General features: G+C 38.1%; 1 protein-coding gene across 1 annotated transcript in view; it reads left to right on the top strand.

Annotated features, from left to right (window-relative positions):
• Positions 1-27,699, top strand: part of PCDH11X (protocadherin 11 X-linked) — a 605,637-nt gene that overhangs the window by 471,817 nt on the left and 106,121 nt on the right. The window lies entirely within an intron of this gene.

Raw genomic sequence — 27,699 nt, 5'->3', positions numbered from 1 at the left:
TGAAAGGCTTTGTGTGAGTTCTCATCAGTCATCTGTATTAAGTTGAAGAAGTCCCAACACAATAGAAGACCCTATCTGAATCAAAGCTTAGGAGGAAACAAAACATAGGCACAATGTGTAGCCTAAGAATATGTACTCTAACTACTGTTGTTAACATAATCCGTTATTATAGGCAGTAGAAATATTGTTGGGTAAGAGAAATGGTCAAACAATTTAGACCCACCTACTGGTCTTTAATGATTAATTATCTGTCCCCTCAAGTTGAAATTTCATATCTAGGATAATTAGTGTGGTGTAGTGAGAACTTTTATACCCAAGTGATATGATTTTTTTTTTTTTTACTTCCAGAGCAATTTATTGTGTGCAATTGATTCCTCTCTCGGATAGTTTGGGAGTTATTTGAAAACTACCAATATATCAGAAAATGGACTCAATTAACCAAAGTAGAGTAGTCATGAGCTGTGTCAAAAACATTAATCAGAACAGGTAGGATTAGCTTCCAAGGAATGTTTCAGTGGTATCAAATAATATTTTTTCTTCTTCCCTTCAATCTTGCTTGGAATTATTTAAGTTGATGTATATCTTTTGTCATTTTAATTTTAAATAGAAAAAAAATCTACCATGAAGATTATGTTGAACTTCAGTGGGTGAAAATGATAGCTATTTCATGCAGCAATGTAGCATAAAACATGGCAAGTGTGTTTAGAAACAAATACTGTTGTTGGATAGATAAGAACTGTGGTATCACAATGATTAGAATGTAGTACTGCAGGCTAATTCTGCTGACTGCCAGCAGTTTGATTCTCACCGGCTCAAGGTTGACTCAGCCTTCCATCCTTCCAAGGTGGGTAGAATGAGGACCCAGATTCTTGGGCAATATGCTAACTTTGTGAACCACTTGGAGAGGGCTGTACAGCTCTATGAAGCGGCATATAAGTCTAAGTGTGATTGCTATTACTATATGCATAATCTATCAGTTACTGTTTTTCCTAGACTTTCATAAAAAAGCACCATGCAAAAAAAAAAAAAAATACTCCTGAGTAGACTTAACAATTATGAGATAAGAGAAAATAACCTGCTATGGATTGGTAACTGTTGAAGAAAATAACATAGGAAGAATATGACATGTCTATTGATGAAGTCCTGTAAATAGGGAAAGTCTCCAAGCTGATGCATTTGAGTGGTGAGTTTAACAAGTTCATTCATAATCTGGACTAAGACAAAAGAAAAGCATCAAATAACTCCAGAAGTACTGTAATTCCCCCAAATGGGACCTGGGTAAGCAATTGGAAAATGATGCTCCTTTGGGCAATCAATTATTCCTAATTCTGTATACACATTGTTGTGGGTTGAGCTAGTAGGGATTGCAAAGAAAGGAATCTTTGCATGAAAAGGGTCCATTCCATGTTGAGGATTAAAAGGAAGGGAAAAGGATCAGTCATTAAACTGTGCAGTATCATAATAACTTTATTTAGAGTGAAATTTTCTTGGAATGAGATATGCAGTTTGGTCCCACTACCACAAAAGGGGTATTGTAACGTTGTTAAAGATACAGAAAAAGAGAAAAATTGATGTGCTTCAAGGGGATGTACTAATTTCTTATGAAGAGAGTGGAAACTTTATGACATTCTGCCTGGTATGGAAAGAAAAGGGACAGGGAAAAGTTTCATTCCCCTTTGATAATAGTAGAACTAAGAGAATTAAGAACAGTCAGTAAAGCTTAGTGGTGGAGAATTGGGATTTTGGTACTACAAGGAAGATAGCTATCGATTGATATGATTTTTAAAGAGGATTAAGCTAATTTGGGAGGTTAAAGCACTGAATAACTACAGGTGTAATGACTATTAGTACTGAGCAAATTGGTAGCATATGCTAATGAGCACAGAAGGGCTGCAGAGAACTGAATCAGTCCTGTGTGAATGAGAAAAGATGCATCCTTTTCTAAGATACTTGGAAAATAGGTGCTTCACATATGGTGCCGTAAATTGCAAAACACTTATTCCTAACCATTTGGCACAATTGCAATGCTATACATTACTTTTTACATTTACTGCATTAGAAGCCTGTTGTGGGGATGCAATTATATCTTGCTTATCAACTTCCCCTATGCATCTGGAAGGTGAACATTTGAAGAAAAAGTTGGGTTCGATTGGTTTTGAAGGTTGAATCATGGCAACTGGATTGTTGTTGTTGTTATTATTGTTGTTATTAGTTTGAGATCCATTAATTGACAATCATCTTGAAACACAATTGAGATTATAGTTGCTCTAGTGCTAATAGATATATTGTTCATAATAGATTAAAATAGAATAACAGATTTGGAAGGGATCTTGGAGGTCTTCTAGTCCAACCTCCTGCTTAGGCAGGAAACCCTATACCATGTCAGACAAATGGTTATCTAATCTCATCTTAAAAACTTCCGGTGTTGGAGCATTTACAACTTCTGGAGGCAAGTTCTTCCACTGATTAATTGTTCTAACTGTAGGAAACTTCTCATTTGTTCTAGGTTGCTTCTCTCCTTGATTAGTTTCCACCCATTGCTTCTTGTCCTGCCCTAAGGTTCTTTGGAGAATAGCTTGACTCCCTCTTCTTTGTGGCAGCCCCTGAGATATTGGAAGACTGCTATCATGTCACCCCCAGTCCTTCTTTTCATCATAGACATAGCCAGTTTCAGCAACCGTTCTTTATACATTCTTTATATAATCAAACGGTAAATGCTGTTACAGAAAATATAAAACATTAGTAAGGACACGCTTTGCTTTTGAAGAATAACTATATGCATTCTGCCTGGTTGCAGTTCCTTAGTTCTACTGGTTCCCACCACTTTCAAAGTGGTATGCTAAAATTAATTTGCAGAGATGGAGCAATTAATCTTACCAAGACACTACTATGTGATTGATCTTCTACATTTAATCTAATTAACCTACACATTGGTGAGAGAATGTAGTGGCTGAACACTTCACTACAAGCTTTGACAAAAGTCAATCTTTTATGGACATCTTACAGAGAATGTTCCCATACATCACGTCTAGGGTACTCATTACTCAGACATTGGAATTAAAAGGGAGTGGAAATGGGTGAAGATCGAAAGATCACAGAATGGGCTGAACATTCCCATTTTAAATGAGTGGGTCTTTTGAAGAGTCATAATAATAATGTACCATCACATCTAGAGAACATGATATCTTAAGCCTTTAGGAGGTGAGTCCTATCATATGCATCCATCATTCTTTTTACAGGGGGAAAATTAAGAAGTGGTTATTGCGATGTTAGATAAAGCAGATAAGGTTCATAAATATAGATTGACACAGATGTTCAATTCACACTTTGATCCAGCATTATGTGCTTTTCCTATGCAAAATATTTAAGTCCAGATGTATACTCCCAGATCCTTCTAAGAATGTAAACAATCTACTCAATCATATCAAAGGCTCACCCAGATTCCTTTATTTGCAATGTTGTTGTTTTTTTTGGTAAATGATAAACAAGGCATCATAATTGTAAAAGATAGTCACAATCATGCTAATATGAGAATTGTCACACCCATGTTGTTGTTTTTTTCAGTCATATAAAACAGAGTTCCACAATTGGTTTTTGGTTCATCTCTTAGCTTTATTTCCATAACTAAAGATCTGTTGTTCCCTTAAACATTATATGTTGCTGCCCTTACATCGGCAACATCTCCAAGGAAAAATCTATTGCTGCTGTCTTTATTTACTGTTATGCAGGTGTGCAGCTAAAAGCCCTCTGCATCTATAGGTGGAAATTCAACAAAATGATGAGTAAAATGATATAGGAAGAAATGAAATATATAACTGCCTATGAAATAAAGCTGGTTCTGGAAATGGTGGAGGTAGTGATGGTTGGGAATCAAGAACTGGGAAGTCCTGTGGTTTCAAGGAAGGCTTGTTCCTTCCACTGACCATATTTACCAGAGCAATTAATGTGTTCATGTGACTCAAGAGCCTTGGTGGTCCAGTGATTAAAGTGCAGTACTGCAGGCTACTTCTGCTGACTGCCAGATTGGTAGTTCGAAACTCACCAGGCACAAGGTTAACTCAGCTTTCCATCCTTCCAAGGTCGGTAAAATGGAGGCCCAGATTGTTGGGGGTAATAGGCTGAGTCTACAAACCCACTTAGAGAGGGCTGTAAAGCACTGTGAAGCAGTATATAAGTTTAAGTGCTATTGCTATTAATCATGACTGCATCAAATCCATATGTCTTTGAAAGTTATCCGAAACTTCAGCCAGTGGAAAATGCTGTGGCCAGACTTCCAACAACTGTGCATTTTATCGGTTGTATTGTAGATTTCTTGGATCAATTCCAGTTTATTTCAGATCAAACTATTGAATCCTGCTGTAAATCCCTAATCAAAGAAGACAAGAAATACATGCAAACCCAGATCTGTCATCTAGGAAGAATACGGGGAAATGCTGCCATAGTCTAACCCTGAATATCTTCCCCATTCAAAAATTTGCATTACATATTGAGGATGATTTGGTTCTCCTAAGTTTTTCAGAGATTCATAATGCTTCCTCTGTTGCTTCAGGTTCCTCCTCCCTGTGATTTTACCTCAGTTGAGATGTATTACTTTTAGATATCACCTGAAGTTTCTAGGAGGAGAGAATCATTTGCAAATGGATTAAATAATCCCCAAGTCAGAATGGATAGTCATTTGGATAAGAAGTTTAGAGTTATGCATGAAGATGGGCAGGCCACACAAATCTTTTTAAACAAGCTTTATTAAATAAAGTTGTTTCTTTATGCTGCAAAGTTAAAGAAGATGATAGAAGGGTTGTGTGTGTGTGCAGTTTGGGAGGTGAGTTTATCTTGGCCATCATCAATCCCATTTAGATTAGATACGATGCAGGTTTTATAAGAAAAGGAGCACTTGCTAACTCCGAGGGTAGCAAGCTCTTATCTTGTAAATTCTATTTGAAAATGGCAATCACATGATTTGGTCAATAGAAAGCTAGTGACACCAAGATCTGGAATGTCACAGGGAATAAATAACTGTCCTTGCCAACAGAGAATTGGGTAGTCCTTCTCTTCACAATGAACTTTGATTCTCTTTTCTTTTTCTTTTTTTTTTAAAAAGTAGGCTGCCTACACCATAAAAAGAAGTTCATACGACACTGATATTTCTGTTATTTATGAGGCAATGAGGCAATCCTTTGTATGACCTTCTGCTTTTCTCCTTTTTGCACCTTTCTCTCTGTTTTACTCCAGGCTCCCCTCCCCTTTTTTTTTCTTGCTCATCTTTGGAGATTTTTTTTTAAAGCATTTTTTTTTCAGTCTTGATATCTTTTCAGTCTTTTCCACAATTCGTCAGGTTCAGAAGCCAGACTTGTAGCTTCTTTTGACATGTGTCTTCTCTCGTTTGTGTCTTCTGACTGAATAAGAGACCAACTTACACCAACCTGCTCATTCAGAAAACCTGAATGAGAGAAAGGACGAGAGAAATAAAACAAGGGAAGTCTTCTGCGTTGACATTAAAACAGCCTGCATTTTTGTAGCCTTGTTTGGAAAGAACTTGGCCTCCTCCCCTATTTTAGAGCAAATTTAGACAAGGAGTGAAATTCATCGGCATTCTTCCTGACTTCTGCTGTAGCTAATTGTCCACCATGTATGGTATCTCCATCCTGCCAGTGATACTTTGCAATGTTCCACAAAATACAATAGGGTTTCGAGAGTGGACATTGCAATACCTGGAGACAACAGGAGAAAGAGCTGGGGGGAAAAAAGCATAAAATGCAAATACTTGCATAGAGAAGTGGGATGAATATGGCAAAAGAAAGCAAAGATAAATTGTACTAGAGCCATTTCAATTGTGAGATGGGAAGCATATTAATGAATTAAATAATGAAGGTAAATAAATACTGATAGGCACTTTGAGATCAATCCCAAAACATCTGGAGCACCATTGGAACACCATTGGCATTGACAAAATCACTGTGGAGATTTATTGTCATTCCTGGTACAAAAGATATCTTGAGTATAGTCACTGCATTAACAGCTTTCACTGTATCTAGATTATTAATGCAAGGTGGTAAATAATAAAGTGGCTTGTGCAAATGCATGGAATTAAAGAAGTAAAGGATATGGTGAAGGACAAATGCAGCAAATACAGTTATTATTCTTCTCACTGACATGCCTAAAATGGCAATGATATGGACAGAAAATTGAAATGTTCATCCAAAGGGCAACTTAACTCATCTACATGTTGCACTTAATATGTGTTAAGCTCCATTATGGAAAGCCATGTGTAGGTCCCTACTGAACGTACCTTCAACCTCTCTTGGATGAGAGGTTGAAGGTGGGTTGAATGTTACCTTTATTACCTGTCAGCAGGTACTTTTGAACAGTCCTATATTTAAACATAAAGTTTCTTAGTGTCCTACCATCTCTAAAATTAAGCAAATGAGTCAGTCAAATAAAGAAGGCTAATAAGTAATCTCAACCATTATCTTCCAGCGCTAATGGGTTCATTAAAGATCTCACTACATGTGAAATTGACTCTTGCAGAAGAGGATATTTCAAGAAGGACATAAGGACATCTAAAATACAAATCCTGTTGCACAGAGGTGAATGTGTAACCGACATAATTAAGTGCTCTTTCAGCAGATATTTTTATCTACAGTAAGAGAACAGGCTCAATATGATTTTGTATATATATATACATATACATATACATATACATATACATATACATATACACATACACATATACACACACATATACATATACATATACACATACATATACATATAATATATATATATATATATATATATATATATATATATATATATATATATATATATATATATATGTTTTCTTAAGTTTTCGCAGGTACTTACATGTATGGTATTCAGCTTTGTTTGGGTATTTTCCCACGTCATTGTAGTTGTGCTTTTAAAGTTGTAGCAACGCTACAGAAGCCTGATGATGGCAGATGAGATTCTGCCGAAACGTTGCTACACAACAAAACTCACAAGGCCATCACACAGCCCATTATACCAACATCAACTCCATCAACCAATCAAGAGGCAGCAGCGCAGCCAACCAGCCCAGCACACCAGCCCCCACCACCAGTATTTATAGAGAGACGGCAGCTCCGATCACACACTGCTTGCACTGGCACGAAGCCGAAAGCACCAGCCTGAGGATGGCGAGTGGGACCTCGCCGAAATGTCACCAAGATACTCTTCATCTTACACAGGAAAAGACCCGAACACACCTAGACCTACATAAATACATACATATATACATACACACACACACACAAATAAACACACAGTATGTAGGCAATGCATGCATCTACAATATCTACTTTGAAAAGGAACAGGATATAATTTCATACCTAGAAATAAATAAATATATTCATTCATTCTTTCTTTCTGGATTGGTCTTGAGGCATACTGATTGGTCACCTAGGTAAAAATATTATAAAAATACAATACCTTGTATATCTTGATCCTTAAATAACTAATTTCAATTTGTGCAATGGCCAGATTACACAATAGGTATGGAAAGGATTTTCTTGAATAGCTCTCATCCAAATGCACATTTTTTTTTCATTTACAAAGTCCTAATAAATTTTTATTTAATGAATATTAAGAAAAAGAGAATCAACAGATGGGTCCATCAAGGCAATTATGTGCTGGTGTTCTTTTATTACATAGATGTGGAGACGTTGAATATAGCCATTATTGTGGCATTGTACATTACCACTTTCCTCCCATCCCACCAACCTGAAAAGTGTCTTCATTTTCATAGTTGTATACCCAATATGTATAAACACATAACGGTGTTTTGTATGCTCAAGTTAGTTGTATCTGTTGAATTAGGGCAGTGTGCATAGGGGAAAAAATACTTTCTTTTTTTTTTTTTGTTATGCATGTAGCAAAGTTCTTTAAGTTCAGAAACACATCATAAATATTAGATTAAAACAAGGTTGCAGGAGAGGAAAGCGAAAATTGGCCACCTTCATGTATGAAATACAGAAAATAGAACCAATGTCTTGAATTTTGACAGCTATTTGCAGGGGAGACTTATATTCTTAGAAATATTCTTCTCCTGGACTTCATTATAAACCAGTATGCACCAATTGAAATAAAAATGTAACTCTCAAAAGATTTATTTCATTTTCTTTTACATTTTTAAAATATTTGTATTCAATGTAATATATCTTTCTATATTCCTTTGGAGCTTTATCCTATCATTTGTCTGTCTATCTATCAGTCTGTCTCCATCCATCCCTCCATTCATCCCCCTTTTCTATTCTATTCTATTTTTTTTAAATATTTGTATTCAATATAATGTAACTTTCTATATTCCTTTGGACCTTTCTCCTATCATTTATCTGTCTGTCTATCTGTCTCCATCCATCCATCCATCCATCCATCCATCCATTCTATCCTCTCTTTTCTATTACAACAAACATTCTTTAAAAAAAGTAAATAAATTAGAATAGATTGTACCAATCTCCAAATATGATGTACTGATTGCATCAATTGAAAGTTAATTTACTTACTACAATCTTGGGAGTTATATGAGTGTGGATTTTTTGGGGTGTGTGTATATGTATGTATGTATTTATGTATGTCCATACATATGTCTACATGTATGCTTGTATTGGACTTAAATGGATGAGCAGACTTGCTATAAATGAAAGAGAAACATACAATATTATAATTTTTTTTTTAAAAAAAATTAATTTAAACTATCTCCACTTCCTTTCAATCCAACTAATCAGGGCAAGCTACTGATGAGTTCTTAATCATATATTACCAACTTTGAAATTTAATAATACATCAGTATTGAAAGACAAACGGTTTTGATAAATTAGATCAACGTTCTCTATTTTTGAATTAGAAAAAAAAAACTTAGACATACAACCAAAATGGTTAGAAAAAAACAACGAAATAAGACAATGCCCAAACCAGAGAGAGGAAGTGAGTTTCTCTATTGGTAAAGGAAATATATTGATGGATGCCTCTTAAGGTCATGCACAGAACTTAACAACAGATGCATTGTAATGTTTCTGGAGGGAGGAAGAAACCTATGAATAAACTTAGAGGTATTAAAGATTATCAAGGGTGAAAGGTTTGTGTTGGGAAATAAATGGAAAAGATAAAAATAGCTGAGCGGCCCAGCTCTGGGAGAACAAATATCAAAGAATGCAATTTCAGATGGTATATATTGTCTCAGATGATAGGGGAATAAAGTGTTCATCAAAAACTTGATATTGGCAAAAGAGGCAGTGGGCCATAACACCGCATGGCATTATTTGCTAAACAGATAGTTGTAGACAACTTCATCTAGGTGGGGATATTGAATTTTTGTCAAAGCTGCGTCTTCTGCCACAGTCAGATGGAATTATGAGATATCAAAGGTCAGGATTATCGCCTGTCAAATAATGCATTGACCCTCTGTTGCTCTTGAAGCTTGGTCTGTGGGAAAAAATGAAGAACAGAAGATCCTCGACTTACAGGAGTTTGTTTAGTGACCGTTTGAAGTAATACCTGCATTGACTTATGGCTACTGATGTCCACTCAGCTCTCAGGATTCTGGCAGTTACTCCAATTAAATCATGAGCCTCGAGCCACACTCCCAAAACTAAAAAAGATTTATTTGAAGGTAACATTCTACGTCCGGCATTTACCTGGGCGTAGCCAACTCTGAGATACGTAATTCACTGTCACCCTTGATCCTGCTTCCCCCCCCCCACTTTCTGGGTGTATCATCCAACGAAAAATGTCCATAGTCAAGAGTCATCAATCATGCTCTCCAATTAGATTTTTGCGCGGCAGAAGCTTCAGTCATCTAATCAGTGTTTGAAGAAAATATAAATGGAATATACTTTTGATTCCACACTGCCGCCTGCTCTTTGAAACTCCCCACCCCTTCTTTCTGTTGTCAACTATAAACGAGTATACAAAATGTTTTATGAGTTGACAGCAACATCTGCATGGACAGATAATCAAAATTCAGATGCTTGGCCACTGGCGACTCCTATTTATGACTGTTGCAGTGCCCCAAGTTTCCGTGATCCCCTTCAGCAAAGCAAAATCCATGGGAAATCCAGATTCATTTCATAATCATGGTAGTAATTATTTAACACCTACCCCAATTCACTTAACAAGCGTGGCAAGAAACATCATAAAATGAGGCCAACCTCACTTGACAAGTGTCTCATTTAGCAACAGAAATGTTGAGCTCAGTTGTGGTTGTAAGTGTATCTGTAGTAGTCCTGGAGCAAGTCTGTCACAAGACAGAGCACACCTTCTCTTATTGGCTCTGGAATGTGCCAAACTGTTGGGTGGGTTGATATTTGCGATCCGTAGGAGCTTTCGTAACGTAAGAAGAAGCACGAAACCATCGCTTACGAATTTTCTCTCTTGGTTTGTCTATGTGTTTGCAGGACAGGCCCAGCCAGCAGGGGCCTGTCCAAAACGTTTTGTTCCTTTACCCTAAGAACTTCATGAAGGTCAGCCCTGAAAACACAGAAACAAACGAAGAGGGAGAATTTGTAAGCAATGATTGCATGCTTCTTCCTACGTTACGAAAAACTTGATTGACTGAACAATGCTGTTTACACCAACTTATAATAAATATGCCTTTCAAACAGTCTGTATTTAAACCTGCACAGAAAAACAACTGTCCATATAATAATATACATACTTCATTCCTTTTTGCTTTAACGAATTCTCTCCTCCAGTTGAAATATAACTAGTGGGTCAGTGATGGAGAAAATAAGGCAGGTACATTTACAATAGCAAGATCAGTGGTTAGAATTAGCTCATCCTCCCTCCTTCCCTCTCTCCTTTCCTCCCTCTCTCCTCTCTCCTCCCTCCCTCCCTCCCTCTGCCTCCTCCCTCCCTCCCTCCCTTCTTCTTTCCTTTTTCCTCCCTCCCTCTCATCTCTCTCCTCCTTCCTCCCTTCCTCTCTCCTCCCTCCTCTTCTTCTTTTATCCTTCCCTCTCTCTTTCCCTCTCTCCTTCTCTCTCTCCTTCCCTCCCTCCCTCCCTCTGCCTCCCTCCCTTCTTCTTTCCTTTTTCCTCCCTCCCTCTCTATCTCTCTCGCTCCCTTCCCTCCCTTCCCCCTCTCTTCCTCTCTCTCTTCCTCCCTTCCTCTCTCCCTCCCTCCTTCTTTGCTTCTTTTATTCCTCCCTCTCTTCCTCCCTCTCTCCTTCTCTCCCTCCCTCCTTTTCTCCTTCCCGCTCTCCCTCCCTCTGCATCCCTCCCTTCTTCTTTCCTTTTTTCCTCCCTCCCTCTCTATCTCTCTCCCTCCTTCCCTTCCTCCCTCTCTTCCTTTCTCCCTCCCTCTCTCCCTTCCTCCCTCTTCATGCAGCTTAGAAGTCTGCTCTTTTTGGCTAAATCAAATATAAACTTCCTATTGTGCCTATGCAAAATCATCTGCACGTAAAAATGTGCCAAAGACGATCTGAATTAATTACACAAAGAAAAATGGAAGATTAAATTAAAGTCTGAGTCATCCTGGTTCTATCTAAAATTCATATCATAGGTTACAAAGTTTGCAGCAGTTCCTTTTCACAGACAAAGCAATATGCCTCTCCCCCCCCCCATTTCCTTCTCAACCTCCTCTTATAAATGAATGTATTTCTTTCATCAGTGAAAATTGTTTTAAAGTATTTTTATTGTTATTGTTATTGTTGGCATTTAACCTTAGGTTAGCAGAGAAATTCAACGCAATTACAATATTGAATAAACTTTGGCTTCTGCCCAGGCTAATTCATTCTCGGCCATTGTGTAGTAAAGATGGTATTATCATTGTGTGAGTGTTCTCGTTGCTAGATTGGCAATTTTAAGAAAATGCTTTAGATCAAATGAAAAGATCTTAAGTATTATTCTCATTCATTTCCCCAGCCTCTATTGAGCTCAGCAAGGCAGTGACAAGAATAAGCTGGAGATGCAAATCTTTTCTGAAGGAAGTTGATGAGAGGGAGAAAAAAGATTTCAGAAAGTTAGAATGTTCTGCTAAAATGATTTTCCTGAGTGCCCAGACATTGTGTAATAGTGGCTGTGTATTATGCATAGAGGAGGGATAAAAAAAATAATATGTTGCTTCCTGGTTCAGCAAATGCTTCTTAAGCTTCCCAACAAGGGCAGGCGTTTCCTCCAGGTCATAGCCTTACCTGATCCCAAACTATAGGTTCTCCGTTTTCTATTTTCCAAGTTGTTTCCAAAGCATTTACATGATTTCCTTAAGGAGCCACAGTGGAATAATAATAATAAAAAAAGGCTTCTCCTAGGTTCACCAGAACTTTAACTTTAACAGTTAACATATAGTGATAATTTATTATGAGACTGACTTCTTGTTAGGGGTTGCCCTAAAAAAGTAGGGTCAACCTTTTTTTTTTTTTTTCATAGCACCAGAAGGCAAGAAACTATAGATGGAATCTAATCAAGGAGAGAAGCAACCTAAAACTAGGGAGAAAAGTCCTGACAGTAAGGACAATGAATCAGTGGAATGGCTTCCTTCCAAAGTTGTGGGTTCTCCAATTCTGGAAGATTTTAAAGAAGAGATTGGACAACCATTATAGGGAGTTGGATTAGAAGACCTTCAAGATCCCTTCCTACACTGTGATTCTTTTAGTTTTCTGATCTTCTTCCTTTCGTGCTGTCAAGGCCTGAAGAACAGCTTCCTGTTATTTGTTCTGACCCAATCTGGTTCCAAGAGAGCAAACACAAGACAAAGGAAGCAGCCCCCACCTTTTAAGGTTTCATCCACAAATTATGTTTCTTCACAGATAAAAGGCTGCTTCCAACTAATTAGCTCCGACAAGTAAGAGCCTCACCAAGTTGTTTTTCAAGGCTGCCAAAAACCCACAGATAAGAAATAGTTTACAAAAGTTTTCAAATATTAACTATAATGCCCACGAGGCTGAGTTTCAGAGCGTCTTTGCCTTCTGCAAAGAACACTTCTTCAAACCTGGCTTTTATCCTCTTGAGGGAGGGGCCATTACCTTGCAGCCTTACTCCGGAGTCACCCGTGCTACTGTAACTGCTCTCTCCTATGAGCAATCCTGCACACACACACACTTAGCACAGGCTCCTTGGGAATCTTCTCATCACTGCTGCCAGCCCCCACAATCTCTGAAGGCAGCAGTCTACTCCCTAATGGTCCTGGTCCCTCATCTGAGTCCTTGCTCTCCTCTACTGTCCGCACCTGCTGCCGGCTAACCACAATGTGTTTCAGGATTATTTTAATTTATAAAAGGTAGAATACATTGTGTTAGGCTGTAATACTTTCCAGGGCACTTAATACTTATCTTTTGAGAACTGAAGGCAACAAAATTTCATTTTAAAGTATGCTGATTTGTGTACATTTAAAGTGACAATAAAGTTTCTATTCTATTCTATTCTATTCTATTCTATTCTATTCTATTCTATTCTATTCTAAACCTTTTCATCCTTTTTTTTAATTTTCTGAGCTAAGCACATGCTTTCAAAATGGTTGCTGTCACATATTATCTTTTTTCAAGGTCATCTCTTTATCTTGTCCACACAGATGTGCAATTATCTATCACCTGAATACAGATCTATTTTTTTCTGTTGTCACAATGAAAACAACAGCTGAACACAATTTTCCCCATTTTAATTATATTTTATGCAATCTGCTGATTGTTGATCAAAATAAAATTAATGGTATTCTCTAGCAAATCTCTCTAGTGTGGTGAACACATTGCATGAAGCTTATCTGTATTCCCAAGAAAATCCAGACTTCAGCATTTCAGAACTTACTCATTCCTGCTTTAGGGAATTCTTGGAGATTAAAAATAGTGTATAATAGCCAATTGACCTGACATAAATTGGGTTAGTTAGATATCAGTACACGAATCGCAAGACACATTGAGAATGTCTACTACACATAGTTCAGCTAACATCATATTAGAAGGTCTCAGTGAAACATGTCATGTTAACCAAGCTATCCTAAAAAATCACTTATACCAGTGAAAGTGTCAGGTGCCTAAGGATATTCATATAAATCTGAATTTAGTACCATAAATTTGCATATCTAGAAGATACATAAGAGATTGTACTACATGTCTATCCCAGGTTCCATTTTTATCCCTAAAAAGTTGATGACTGAAAGTTGATATTCTCTTCAAACCCTTGACATTTTGATTTTCACACTTCTTTATTTTAGCACTTTCATCACCTTTGTGTCTTGGTTGCTCACACTTGGAGGAAAAGGTTGGGTCAATGTGTGGCAGTGTGTAGAATCTGATTAATGTTTAATGTGTCCATAACATTCCATATGACTTTCATTGTGGAGTCGCTTGTCAAAACCCCATCAGCTTACCTGGCTGAAGATGCGTAAATGAATAATGATAACCTATTATACTGTATAATCAACTCTGCTCTGATACATTATTAAACATTAGCTCCTCTTTTTTTATCCCTGCTACAAAAGTTTTTGAATGACAAGTATTTGGGAAAGAAGGAAGCTTGTTAGTTTCATACTTTGGAAATGAATCTTATCCCATTGTTCAATCCATGAATTTTTAGGTTGTTATCATGAGCAGGTATCTATCTGGCTTGGAATCCTTATGAGCTTACTGATTGGAATTGCCAACAATTTGCTGATCAGCATAGTGATTTTTTTTCTTCCTTTTTAATTTGTTCATCTTGCTAAAGTCTAAACTTAATGAGTGGATCTTTTCTTTGCAAGAATAGTTAAGGTAAGACGAGGTAATGAGTGTGCTTCCATAGGCCTGGGATCTCAGTGGGAGCAATTAAGTCTTTGTTTATACAACAAAATATTAAAAATATTTCTCAATGTATTGCTAGAAGATAACAGTGTGTGGATGGACACACACAAACACACACACACACACACACACACAAGAAAAGCTTGATCTAAAAAGAAAATTATAATATTATACTGTCATCTTAACAAACATTAAACATAATATATAAAAGTCCCCACTTTTGTAGAACCAACAAATAATATCCCACCCTTATTAATATTTTTGACATATATGCTTCCAGATTTCATATAACACCTGACAATTGATTATGCTGTACCAATAAAACATGCCCAGTAAATAAAACATCCATGGCAATAATGATTTGAAAACAAAAACATGTGGGTCCTAGAGGACTAACTCATCATGCCCCTGTATTTCAGTACCTCAATCTGGATAATTGGATTTGAAAAGACTAATGTTGCTTCTCAGTTCCTTTCCATGTGAACAAACAGGATCTATGCTCAGTGTCCCTTCATCACTTATTTATAAGTAGAGATTGTTGTTGTTCAGTCGCTAAATCGTGTTTGACTCTTTGTGACTCCATAACATGCCAGGCTCCCCTATCCCTCACTGTCTCCTGGAGTCTGTCCAAACTCACACCCACTACTTTGAGGACAATATCTAGCCATCTCCTCCTCTGACGTTCCCTTCTCCTTTTGCTATCCATCTTTCCCAACATCAGGGTCTTTTGCAATGTGTCTGGTTTTCTTATTTGGTGGCCAAAGTATTTGAGCTTCAGCTTCAGCATCTGTCCTTCCAAAGAACAGTCAGGGTTGATTTCCTTTAGGATCAACTAATTTGGTCTTGCAATCTGAGGGACTCTCAAGATTCTTCTCTTCATCAGTTCTTCAACACTCAGCCTTCCTTATGGTCCAACCCTCATAGCCATACATTACTACTGAGAAAACCATAGTTCGACTATACAAAGCAAGGTGATGTCTCTGCTTTTTAATTTGCAGGGGGAGATTTTGTTTTTGTTAATTGCAAATTCATGTCCAACCCATTGTGACCCCATGGACAATGTTCCTCCAGGCCTTCCTATCCTCTACCATCTTCTGGAATCCATTTAAACTCACACCAACTGCTTCAGTGACTCCATCCAGCCACCTCATTCTCTGCTGCCCCCCTTCTTCTTCTCTTGCCTTCAGTCATTCCCAGCATTAGGCTCTTCTCCAGTGAGTCCTTCCTTCTCACTAGGTGGCCAAAGTATTTGAGTTTCATTTTCAGGATCTGGCCTTCTAAAGAGCAGTCAGGGCTGATCTCCTCTAGGGCTGACCAGTTTGATACAAGGGACTTGCAGGAGTTTCCTCCAGTACCATAGTTCAAAGGCCTCCATTCTTTGGTGCTCAGCCTTTCTTATGGTCCAAGTTTCACAGCCATACATTGCAACTGGGAAAACCATAGCCTTGACTATATGCACTTTTGTTGGCAGGATGATGTCTCTGCTTTTTAGTATGCTATCTAGATTTGCCATGTCACCTTTTCTGCCAGCTATATGTGTTGTGAATCACAACCCCCACAACAATGACTAGATGGCCACAAAGATGAAGAGTTTTGTGTGTCCTTTGCTGCCAGTCAGTGATCATCTGGGACTGTTGCAGCCCAGATCTTAGCTAATCTTGGCAGGAATCCCTGACAACTCTCATTTTATATTCCCAGAATACTCTTAGAAATTACATTATTCTGAAACATGAATGGCTGCTATGTGCTTTCTATAAGTGGTCTTTTTACAAAAAAAAAAAGATTATACTCTGGCACATTTTTCTCAAAAATAATAAAAATAAAATGGAGGCTGATTGGGCTCGATAAACAAATCCAGTTCTCTTTCTGTTATGTCAATGAAGTGGGCAGAAATCATGGCCCAAGCAGATGGAATAACAAAGGAGAAGAGAAATCTTGCCCACTTGAACTGGGACCGGAACATTGCTCTTGATGAAAATGTGGGTTTTATGCCCCTTGGCCCTGGCCTTGCCTGTATGTGTAATTTTTAGAATCTATCAGAAACTCTTGTAAATTTTGTTTGTTGAAATATTGTTTTGTTCTCTTTGCCCTCCTTTCCTTCTTGAATGCAACAGTTCTTTGTCGTCGACTTTTAAGGAGAGATGCGGTTGCAAAAAAAAAAACCCAAACCCATTCTGCTTTCAGAGAATGAAAAACAAAATTATTGCATGGGGGGAAATGTGTTTCAGAATGTACCTCTTAAGGCTCCCCTTATTTACCTACACAAATCAACTTCCTTCAGTACGTAAGAGAAAACCTGCTGTGAAAATGATTTGTATGGCAGGAATCCTTTTTCATCTGGAGAAGACTAAAGCAATTTTAAGGGACTGGCGTTAGCTTCTCTTCTTCCATTCCTTTGTTCCATCTTTTGGCCCCTTCAGTTGCTGATTAGAAATGCTTGTCACCAGCGAAAATCAGCATGAAACACTCCAGTTGCTTGGCAAAGCAAAAAATTCTTGGTTCAGCATTTGGGTTCCCAATAGGCTTTTAATCAAGGTTATGGGAAAGTCCATAAACTTTCTGCTGAATATTTAAACAAGTTGGAGGTCACAGCAAACACAACACGACCAAGGACGAGCGAAATGAGATTGCAATCAGAAGAGCGCGAGAGACCTAGTGTTAAGGAGGTCTTTGTCTCTGAGATAATATCTGGCAGCACAACTTATCTGATGGACAAGTTTCCCCTCTCTTTCTTTGGATTTCTTTTCAGAAACTTAATTTTCCGAGCGTAAACTGCCAATAAAGCAAAAATTGATGAGTAGGACTCAGTAGTTCGATTGATTTTAGTCACTGGCTTTTCTTCAAAAATCGTGATTGAAATCCGGGCTTAACAATGCCAAAGCAGAATGGGTTGTAAATGGCTATTGTGCATTTTATTTTGTGCCACACAAGTATCCCCCCGTTTTTTGTTTTTTTTTAAAAAAAGGGCTGGTTTTGCAGTCTTTAGAATTGGAGGAATAGCAACAACAACAGCAAAAAATGTCAAAATCAAATCTTTCAAGCAGTGTCCCAGTAAGTAGATAATTTGGTACCAATATTGGAATGCTTTGGGGTTGATTAGGGGTTTGGAGGCTAAAAACATATGAAGAACAGTTTCAGGAATTGGGTACGTTTACTTTAATGAAAAGAAGGACGAGAGGTGATATGATAGCATGTTCCAATATCTAAGAGGTTGCCACAAAGAAGAGGGAGCCAAGCTATTCTCCAAAGCACCTGAGGGCAGGACAAGAAGCAATGGGTGGAAACTCATCAAGGAGAGAAGCAACCTAGAACTTAAGGAGGAATTCCCTGACAGTGAGAACAATTAATTAGTGGAACAACTTGCTTCTAGAGCAGTTACTCTGAAGTTTTTAAAGAAGAGATTGGACAACCATTATAGAGTTTCCTGCCTGAGCAATGAGTTGGACAAGAAGACCTCCAAAGGTCCCTTCCAACTCTGTTATTCTGTTTGTCTCCTGGTCATCTTTGTTTGTGTGTGTTGTGGGTGCTCCAACACAGGAGGTTTTAAAGAAGAGATTGGACAACCATTTGTCCGAAATGTGTATAGGGTTTCCCGCTTGAGCAGATGGGTTGGACTAGAACACCTCCAAGGTCCTTTCCAATTCTGTTATTCTGCTGGAGAAACTGTAACACTGGACATTGTTTCAGTCAAAACATTCCAAAGATTTGCTGTGTTTTCATATGAAGGATTCCTCAACTGCAGCAGGAATGCCCAGTCAACTCTGAAAAGGCTGCATATCTACTCTTGTCCCTCTCCAGCCAGGAAGCAGAGAACAAGGTACCACAACTCTATGCTCTTCCATCCAACTGCGTGCTCTAGCCCAAGGCAAAGTTAGCTGGAGGTCATGTAAGCCTCCCTCCCTGCAATTCCTCTTTACAAAATTGGAAAACACAGCAGGGGGAAATGAGGAAGGACTTCTCTAGCTACTAAATTTCCCCAAGCCTAAGAGCTCTGGAATCTTACTGACCAGCCAAAGCAAAATTCTAACTTTATGAACAAAGAAATGATTCAGAGTTTACCTTTGTTTTGCTCTAACTGATATTTGCAGGTGGTTGCCTGGAAAAACTCACCGCTGTTTCTATTAGTGGAATGTTTAGCATGTGGTCATTCTGTGTCTCAGAAATCAGAATTTGAGAAACAATCAGAGAGATAGCAAAACAGTATGGATTATTCCTTAATTGCAGTACAGACTGAGCAGGGAGCATTTTTGTCTTTTTTTTTTTTTTTCCTTCCAAGAAAGATCCAATAAACAGCCTAGGGAACTGGCATCAGCTCAGGGATTAAGACTGCCACCTGCAACTCAGGAACTCACCATATGCGACAGCTGGATTTTGATTGCAGTTTCTCCTGCCACATGTTATTTGTCCATGACTTTGCTTAAGCAATCATCAAAGTCCTGTAAATTGCTCAGCAGCCGTTCCTCCTGTGATAATACATCCCAGAAATTAATTTTACATTGGGGTCTAATGTTATCTCTTTGCCTGGAATCCAATGGAAATCAGTTTTGTTACAGGACCCTGTGTTTTAATAAACTGAGGGGGGGACAATGTGGGTCTTGTGTTGTAGGGACCATAGAACTGGATGGAATTCCTTTTGAAGTCAGGGCTGTAATTTTTGGCTCTGCCATCCTTACAGCAGCTTCAGACTTCAGAAGACCTTCTCTTCAAAGGCCTGAACCTCAAATGGCATAATATTTAGACCAGCTGTCCCAAAGGTACTTTTGAAAAGACAATGGGACTCTCTTGATTTTTTGTCCCCTTGAAAATGTTTTGCTTCTTATCCAAGAAGTTTCTTCATTTCTGAAGAAGCTTCTTTGATGAGAAGCAAACAACATCACCAAAACTGGAGTTTAGATAGGATAGCTGAAAAATAATTCATAAGAAGGCTGTTAGGGTTTTGGGGATTAACCCCTAGCAGAGTATTGCAGCAGTAGTCAAGCCAGGCAGCCAAAGGAGAGCGGAAGGGCCCCAGAGTATACACACACTGAACACAAACACTGTTTGTAGTTTAAATAGTTTTTAATCCAGTTAGAGTTTAAGCATTGTCATTCAGTCCATTAATTCATTCACAGTATTTCCATCCAGTAAAACTCACTAGTATAGTCCAAGTTAAGAGTCCTCTGCAATATCTTTATCAGCCGATAAAGATATCTTCTCCTCCTCCGGTTTCACTCTCCAGAGAAACAAACGCTGGATATTCAGCAAACAGTAGCAAACAATAACAGTTCAGTCACAGGCACTCACAGGTCACAGACACAGACACAGACACACACACAGATACAGACACAGATATATATATATATACACACACACACACTCACAGAGGTATCTTCAATGCTTTGAATAGATACTTAACATAACATTCTTTAGATGTCCCAAAAGTGCTTTTTTCAAGAGGCAACTGACTTTCTGGTTTTTCTTTGAAGACGTTTTCGCTTCTCATCCAAGAAGCTGATGAAGAGCCGAAGAAGTTTCTTGGATGAGAAGTGAAACATCTTCAAAGAAAAACCAGAAAGTCCAGTTGCCTCTTCAAAAAAGCACTTTTGGGGCAGCTATGTCCTGGATGAATAAGACTCTCCATAGACATTCTTGGGGATGTTGCAGGGCAAAATGGCAGCAAACAAAACTACACACAGTCCTCAACTTATAACATCAATTGGATCTGGAATTTTCATTGCTTAAGAGATGTGGTCATAAAGTGAGGGTCTGTGAGAGGCACTCATCAAGAAGGGAATCCTGAAGACCATCATATCCACCGTTATAAGTTCAGTTGGCTGTTTGAATGAATGATTGTGAGTGGAGGACTCCCTGTAGATAAGTGCACCTAAAAGCAGAAGTTCCATACAAAAGTTGTACCTTTGTAGATGGCCAAATCCTGGATTGGATGGTCTTCTGAAACAGTTTCTATGACAAGTTGGTGAATTAAATCCCCTGGCCACTTTATTGGTATTTTTCAGCTGGCTGGTTTGATGATAAGTTTTGATCCTGGAATATGATTCCAATAAAGGAAAATATTTGTAGCTCAGGGTTGAAAGGAGGAGTCCTTGGTGGTCTCTGAACTTGGTTGTTTTCTTGCAGATGTTTCATTACCCAACTATGTAACATCATCAGTGCTAGAAGGGAGTAGGATTTGTGGGCTGGTAGAAGTAGTGATGGTGTTGGTGTTGGTGGAGAAGGAGGAGGAAAAGGAAGACTGTGTGATTCTTGGTGTTTTCTGAAGTTCATTGTTTTTTTGCAGATGCTTCATTACCCAACTATGTAATATCATCGGTTCTAGAAGGGAGTAGGATTTCTGTGGTGGTGGTGCTGGTGATGGAGGTGCTGGTGATGATGGAAGAGGAGGAGGAGGAGGAGGAGGAGGAGGAGGAAGACTATAAGGTTCTTGGTGCTCTCTGAGCCTTGTTGTTTTCTTGCAGATGCTTCATTACCCAACTATGTAATATCATCAGCGCTAGAAGGGAGTAGGATTTGTGCGATGGTGGTGATGGTGGTAGAGGAGGAGGAGGAGGAGGAGGAGGAGGACTGTGCAGTTCTTGGTGCTCTCTGAGCTTGATGGTTTTCTTGCAAATGTTTTATTACCAAAGCTAGGTAACATAATCAGTGCTATCAATGTTACCTAGTTTGGGTAATAAAAGATCTGCAAATAAACATCCAAGCTCACAGAGCACCAAAGATCCCTCATGGATATGATTCTTTCAGACGGGAGGCTTGACTGTTTACTGTCTTGATCATTGGTTGAAGAAAGTCCTTTTCAAATTCAGTTACAGCCCCTCCCATACCACTGGGTGACCTGCATTCCTGTTGTGTAGATTCCCACAATTAACCTCTTATTTTTAAATACTGAATTTACCAAGCTCCGGCCTTGCATTTCATCAGTCATCTTTTTTATTAGTCTTATTAATGTTGTTTTTCCAATGTGAAACTTTTGTGCTCTGTGCTGGGAACAGACAAATTTCTAATTAAAGCCAAAGGATAATATGAACAATTAAATGGTAGTGCAAATGCATTTTAGCATGACTGCTGTTGAGCAGATTTTAAGGTCACTGATTTAAGAGCTAGATGAGAGATGAGCTAGCCCAGTTAATTTGAAGGGGGAACAAAGGGGAGTATTTTTTAATAATCATTTGAAGGTTCTTCTGGAGGCTGTCACAAGCTATTTAACCAGTCATATAGAATAAAAATATAACATGATCATTATGATATGGATGTGAGACTCCTGATTGCTTTTCATAATTATCCCAACTATATATTCATTGTAAATACGGGTTCTGAATTTAGTCTCTTAAGTTGCATTATAAAGATCACAGGAAGAGGAGATAAATGGATTTAAACACGTCCCTCTGAAAAAATTCCCCACCAATGGAGAATTATCATACCAGAAAGATTAACCAGATACTTTATCTTTTGTCCCTTGAGGCTCAGGATTTCTTTATAAAATGTAATTTTCATTCAGGGGAAAAGCATTAACATTTGATTTCCCACCTTGAAGTTTAAATGATCAACTCTGTGAAAAGCTGTATTGTATGATTTTACTGCTCATAAAGATCAACTGCAAGTAATCCAATTCAGGGTTACTGATTATTAGAAGATTTAAGATTAAACATCCTAAATTGTATTTCTGGGAATACATCCACTACATTTTTTATCATGTATTAAAGGGAAGGAGGAGGGGGGGGAGACAAGAAGGGGGAGAAGAAGATCAATTCAGAAGATAAAGATGAATAGAGGAGGAGGGAAGAGAAGGAGGAGAAGATCAATTTAGAAGGTGAAGATTAGAGGTGGTATTCATCAGGCTCTGACCGATTCTGAAGAACTGGTAGTGGAAATTTTGAGTAGTTCGGAGAACTGGCAAATGCCACCTCTGACTGGCCCCGCTCCCATCTATTCTCTGCCACCCGAGTCCCAGCTGATCGGCTGGGTCTTCTTTGATTGCCCTGCACAGGAGAATGGAGCTGGAAAGCAGGTGAGTGGGGTGGGGAGGGAATGGGGATTTTGCAACCTTCCCCTGCCATACCCACCAAGCCATGCCCACCAAGCCATGCCCACAGAATCGGTAGTAAAAAAAAACCAAATTCCACCACTGGTAAAGATGGATGGATGGGCAAGAGGAGATCAGTTACTGTAGAAGATGAAGATGGATGGATGGATGGATGGATGGATGGGGGAGAACCTCTTTTAAGGACAGAGATGAAGATTGAAATTCAAATTATCCTATTTTCTAGTTATATTTTCAACTGTCCAGGCTGTTTGTTCATTGGGTATATATAAATTTATCTCATTCACTGTTCCAACAAAAGAGGAAATTTGTTAAGTACCATTTCTTTTTTCATGTTGTATAGCACTAAATTTGGTGTGTTTATTGAGGTTTTTTTTTACTAAACATCTTTAATGTGTTACTAATTTATTATTGTTTCAAAGAATGGTCAATAAAAGAAGTAGGATTTAGCTAAGTTGGAAAGGGAGAAGTCCATTCAATATGGGTAAGGAAAAATAATTGGGGATTTCTATTTATAGGATGGGATGTGATAAAAGCCCAATTATTTCTTCCCATAATTTATTTTAGTAGAAAATGGTATATAATAATTGTAAGTCATAAGATTAAATCACAATGACTAGTCATTAAGTTATGCTTTGCTTTCTAAGAAAAAAAAATATGACAGATAGCACAGGGAGGAATTTTTCTTTGTTTGATTGATGGACAAATAGATAAATTTGGCACTTATTTAGACTAAAGGAATTTTAGTCATCTATTTATAAAATGCTTAAACAACTTGAATCTTAAAATCTTACTGACTTCTAATGAGCCATAACACTGATCTGTTCCATTCAGTTTTGTTAACACAGTCTAGCAAAAGCAATAACAGTTGGGCTAATATCATCTCCTTTTTATGACCCCATAAACACTTGCAAGGTGGAGAGTCTGGGCAACTGAATGGAGCTGAATGTTTACTAGCCTGATGCCTTTCCTGTCACCAATGTGGAATTTTATTCAGCAGATTCTCATTGTGCCCAGAGAGAAAAATATCTGCCTCTACTTAGGATCGAACTCACAGCCTCCTGATTGTGAGGTGAGAGCTCCACCTCTAAGTCACTGCACCACTCAAATAACACTTAGGCTTATATTGGTAAAGGTAAAGGTTCCCCTCACACATACGTGCTAGGCGTTTCGGGTGGGGGCGGTTCTCATCTCCGTTACAAAGCTGAAGAGCCAGCGCTGTCCGAAGATGTCTCCATGGTTATGTGGCCGGCATGACTAAACGCGAAAGGCACACAGAACACTGTTCCCTTCCCACCAAAGGGGTCCCTATTTTTCTACTTTCATTTTTACATGCTTTCGAACTGCTAGGTTGGCAGCAGCTGGGACAAGTAACAAGAGCTCACTCCATTATGCGGTGCTAGGGATTTGAAACACTGAACTGCCGACTTTTCAGATCAACAAGCTCAGCGTCTTAGCCGTTGAACCACCACGTCCCTTCTAGGCTTATATACCAGTACATAAATGCTTTACAGCCCTCTCTAAGCAGTTTACAGAGTCAACACGTTGCCCCCAACAATCTGGGTTCCTCATTTTACTGACCTCAAAAATATGGAAGGCTGAGTCAACTTTGAGCCAGTGAAGATCGAACCTCTGGCAGTCAGGAGAATTAGGTTGCAATACTGCATTCTAACCACTGTGCCACCACGGCTCCTAACTCTAATGATTCTTTTTCATAGTCATCACATATTCTTTTGTAGTCTAGTCTACAGTTGTGGTGGATTACCTCAGGGGTCCTTAACCTTTGGACTGTGGCCCAGCACTGGTCCATGACATGGCAGCAATTGGTCCATGGAAACAAGCAAAGCTCTATCTGCAGGATGCAGGAAGCATGCAAAACCACACTCCCTCTGGTCCACAGAAAAACTTTTCCCCATGGAAACAGTCCCTGGTGCGCAAATGATTAAGAGCCATTGGATTACATGAGTGGTGTATATTTGATCAATTTTCACTTGTTTAAAGCTCAAAGCATAGAACATAGAATATTAAAGTTGGAGATGACCGCTGAAGTCTTCTACTCCAACCTCACTGCTCATGGCAGGAGATACTATACTGTTCCGGAAAAAATGGCTATCCATTGTCATTTTTGCAATTGCCAACAAAACTTTTTGGTTTCAGACTTCATTCACCTCTCAAACTAAGAATTCTGTATATGTGTGTCTGCAATAAGTAAAAACCCAGTGACTACATAAAGTAAAACCTTGATTTAACAGACCATTCAATTGGTCGGTTATCCCTGAATGTCCATTAAATCTGAAAGTACAACATTTACAGTACATTATATCATTTGGGTAATGATGCCATTATGCAAATGAGGGAAATCAGGTCATTTGAATCAATTTACATCATTTCTGTAATGTCATCGCTACACAAATAATGTCAGTTGACACAAATGATGTAAATCTAATGCAATTTAAAGTAAATTTAAGGGTCCCAGCTGGATTACTTCGGATAGAGTAAACTTGTCCATTGCTTGCGGGGATATCCAGATGGAAATTTTGCCTATTATATTCCGGGTACATTAGATCACTTCAGTTGGATATTCATAAATATATTCCATTAAACAAACAAACAAACAAAAAGTGACATATCTTATTGTTGTGAGGTCTTGGAGGGAGAAAAAAAAGGATTAGAAAGAGTTGGGTGCTGTGATTCCTGCTGGAAATTATGCTACAGATACATTATTATCTGTAGCTCAATTACTATGACTGCAGGTCATTCCAGCTGTATCCAAGTAGGTGACCAGCATGATAAAATTTAGCTTAATGAGAGCCAGATTAATAATCACATAAGCGTACTTTAATCAGACGACAAATTTACACACTGTAGCTTACCTTAACATTAGGAAGCCTGATTTGGAAACCAAAGGGTTTAGTATTTGGGAATTCCAATGGTGTGGGTTAAATTAGGTATTTCAAACTACTTCTGTTATATTGCCAGGAAAATTATTTATATCTATTAACAAGAATCAAAGAGTATATTTATTTAATGGTGTTGATGCAACTGGGCTGAGAAACAAGGCCAAAGGATTCAGTGTATTTCCCCCTTATTTGAATGAAAGTGGTTCATCTTTTAAGCTTATTTTTCAAGAAGGTTATCAGCGTGATAAAACTTTGCTTATTCAAAAGCTCTTATGAAAACAAGGAAGCACAAAGGAACAAATTGCTTTGGTATCATTGTTTGAGATAAGGTGGAAGGTAGGAAAGAAGAAAGGAAAACTTACGAATGTAACAATTTAACCAATTATTGGTTAAATTAGGTTTCTGACATCTCATGCTGAAATTTACTCTCTTCCAAGTTTCTAAGAGAAGCCAGCAGAAAGTGCGCAAAGTCTGAACATATCGATGCAATGAAGAATCAAATGTGAACATACTATTCTCGCTTTAGCTGTGTGAACAGTAATACTTTGTCACCTTGAGGGATGGTGTGACATTTCAAGCAAAGGGAGCAGGCAATATTGTTCTTCCCCCTTGTCCATCATAAGATTTTTTTAAAAAAAGAATCTCATAAAATAAAGATAAAATGTATTGTGTATTTTTTTATCACAATTTTAACTGAGGGCAGAATATTTGTATATTTGAAATATGTAAAATATATGAACTCTCACTATGGTTTCAACCTCTTGTGCTGGGTATAGGTAGTCTGTCTCCCTCCCTCCCTTCCTTCCCACTCTTTTCATTCCTTCTCATTTTTCCTTCCTTCCTTCTTTCCTTCCTTGTTCCTTGAGTCCTGAAAGTGCCTCAGTTTTAGATAACAAAAGTTGCACACAGTTTACACACATATTTATATATTTCCTTTGCAGATGTTGTTGCTTAAGACAGTCAAGTCCCATTATAACCCATTTTTATCTTTCTAACTAGAAAATAGTGTTGCCAAATTTTAAAGCGCACATTTCAGTGAATAAGCTCTATTATTGCACAATTTCATGTTGGCTCATATTAAAATATTAGTCAAAGTATGCAAACATTGTTCAATGTAATGGAAGTTATTTCCAACATTCAGTATCCTAAAATTGTTTGACTGTCATCTTACCTCCCCCTTGTTTAAAGAGTTTCTTGAATTGTAATAGCTGCAGGTATTACTTTATATCATTCTTATGAGCTGTTGATGAATTATAGCTCCTACTCAGATGTTCCTCCATTATAATTACACAATTTATTCACATAACTGTCCCCTCATTCTTTTTAGTCACCAAGTCATACAATGTCCAGGCTTTGTGTCAAGTTCTCATGAAGTTATGAATTCATTGTGTAATTTGTTAACCAGGGAAGACCTAGAAGAATAAAAAGTCATTTCATTATCCTGAAGAACATAAAATGGCAACCTAAGGTGTAATTAGAAAAAGGACTAATCTTTCCTTCCTACTCTGTTTATTACAACATCTCTCTGTTTGTACAACATTAGTGTTTATTTCCCAGTATTTATGTTTATTTGATTTGGCTACGAGAATGAAAGTGTTACACTAGATTGAGGTGAGAGAAGAAAATAGTCCCGTAAATTAAAAACTTAAAAATATAAACAGTACCCTACTGAATCATATCTTTATCATCTGATCCAGCAATCTGTTCTCACAGTGACCCATTAACCCACTAATCTCCCAACAAATGATCTTCAAAGGCAGCCACACTGCCATCCAAGCTAATAGCTTTTGACCTTTATAATTTCCATGATTTGGTTCAACCCTTTTTTTCCCCAAGCCAGACAAACTGATAGCCAGCACCACAACTAGCAGTAGCAAATTCCAATGTTTAGTCAGCCATTATAGGAGGTGATGGACTTGTTTCACTTTTTCTGAGAATGGCAGAAGAAGTGTTGCTTGGCAATGGGCAAACTTGTATGATTTTTGTGTTGGTTTTAATCCTATTGTTGTGTAGAGATCCATAAA

This window comes from Notechis scutatus, chromosome 10, assembly GCF_049901735.1.
Source record: "Notechis scutatus isolate UNSWTSFEM ecotype Mainland chromosome 10, rNotScu1.2, whole genome shotgun sequence".
NCBI lineage: Eukaryota > Metazoa > Chordata > Lepidosauria > Squamata > Elapidae > Notechis > Notechis scutatus.
Note: the sequence above shows the minus strand (reverse complement) of the source record. Positions and strands in the feature narration are given on the sequence as shown.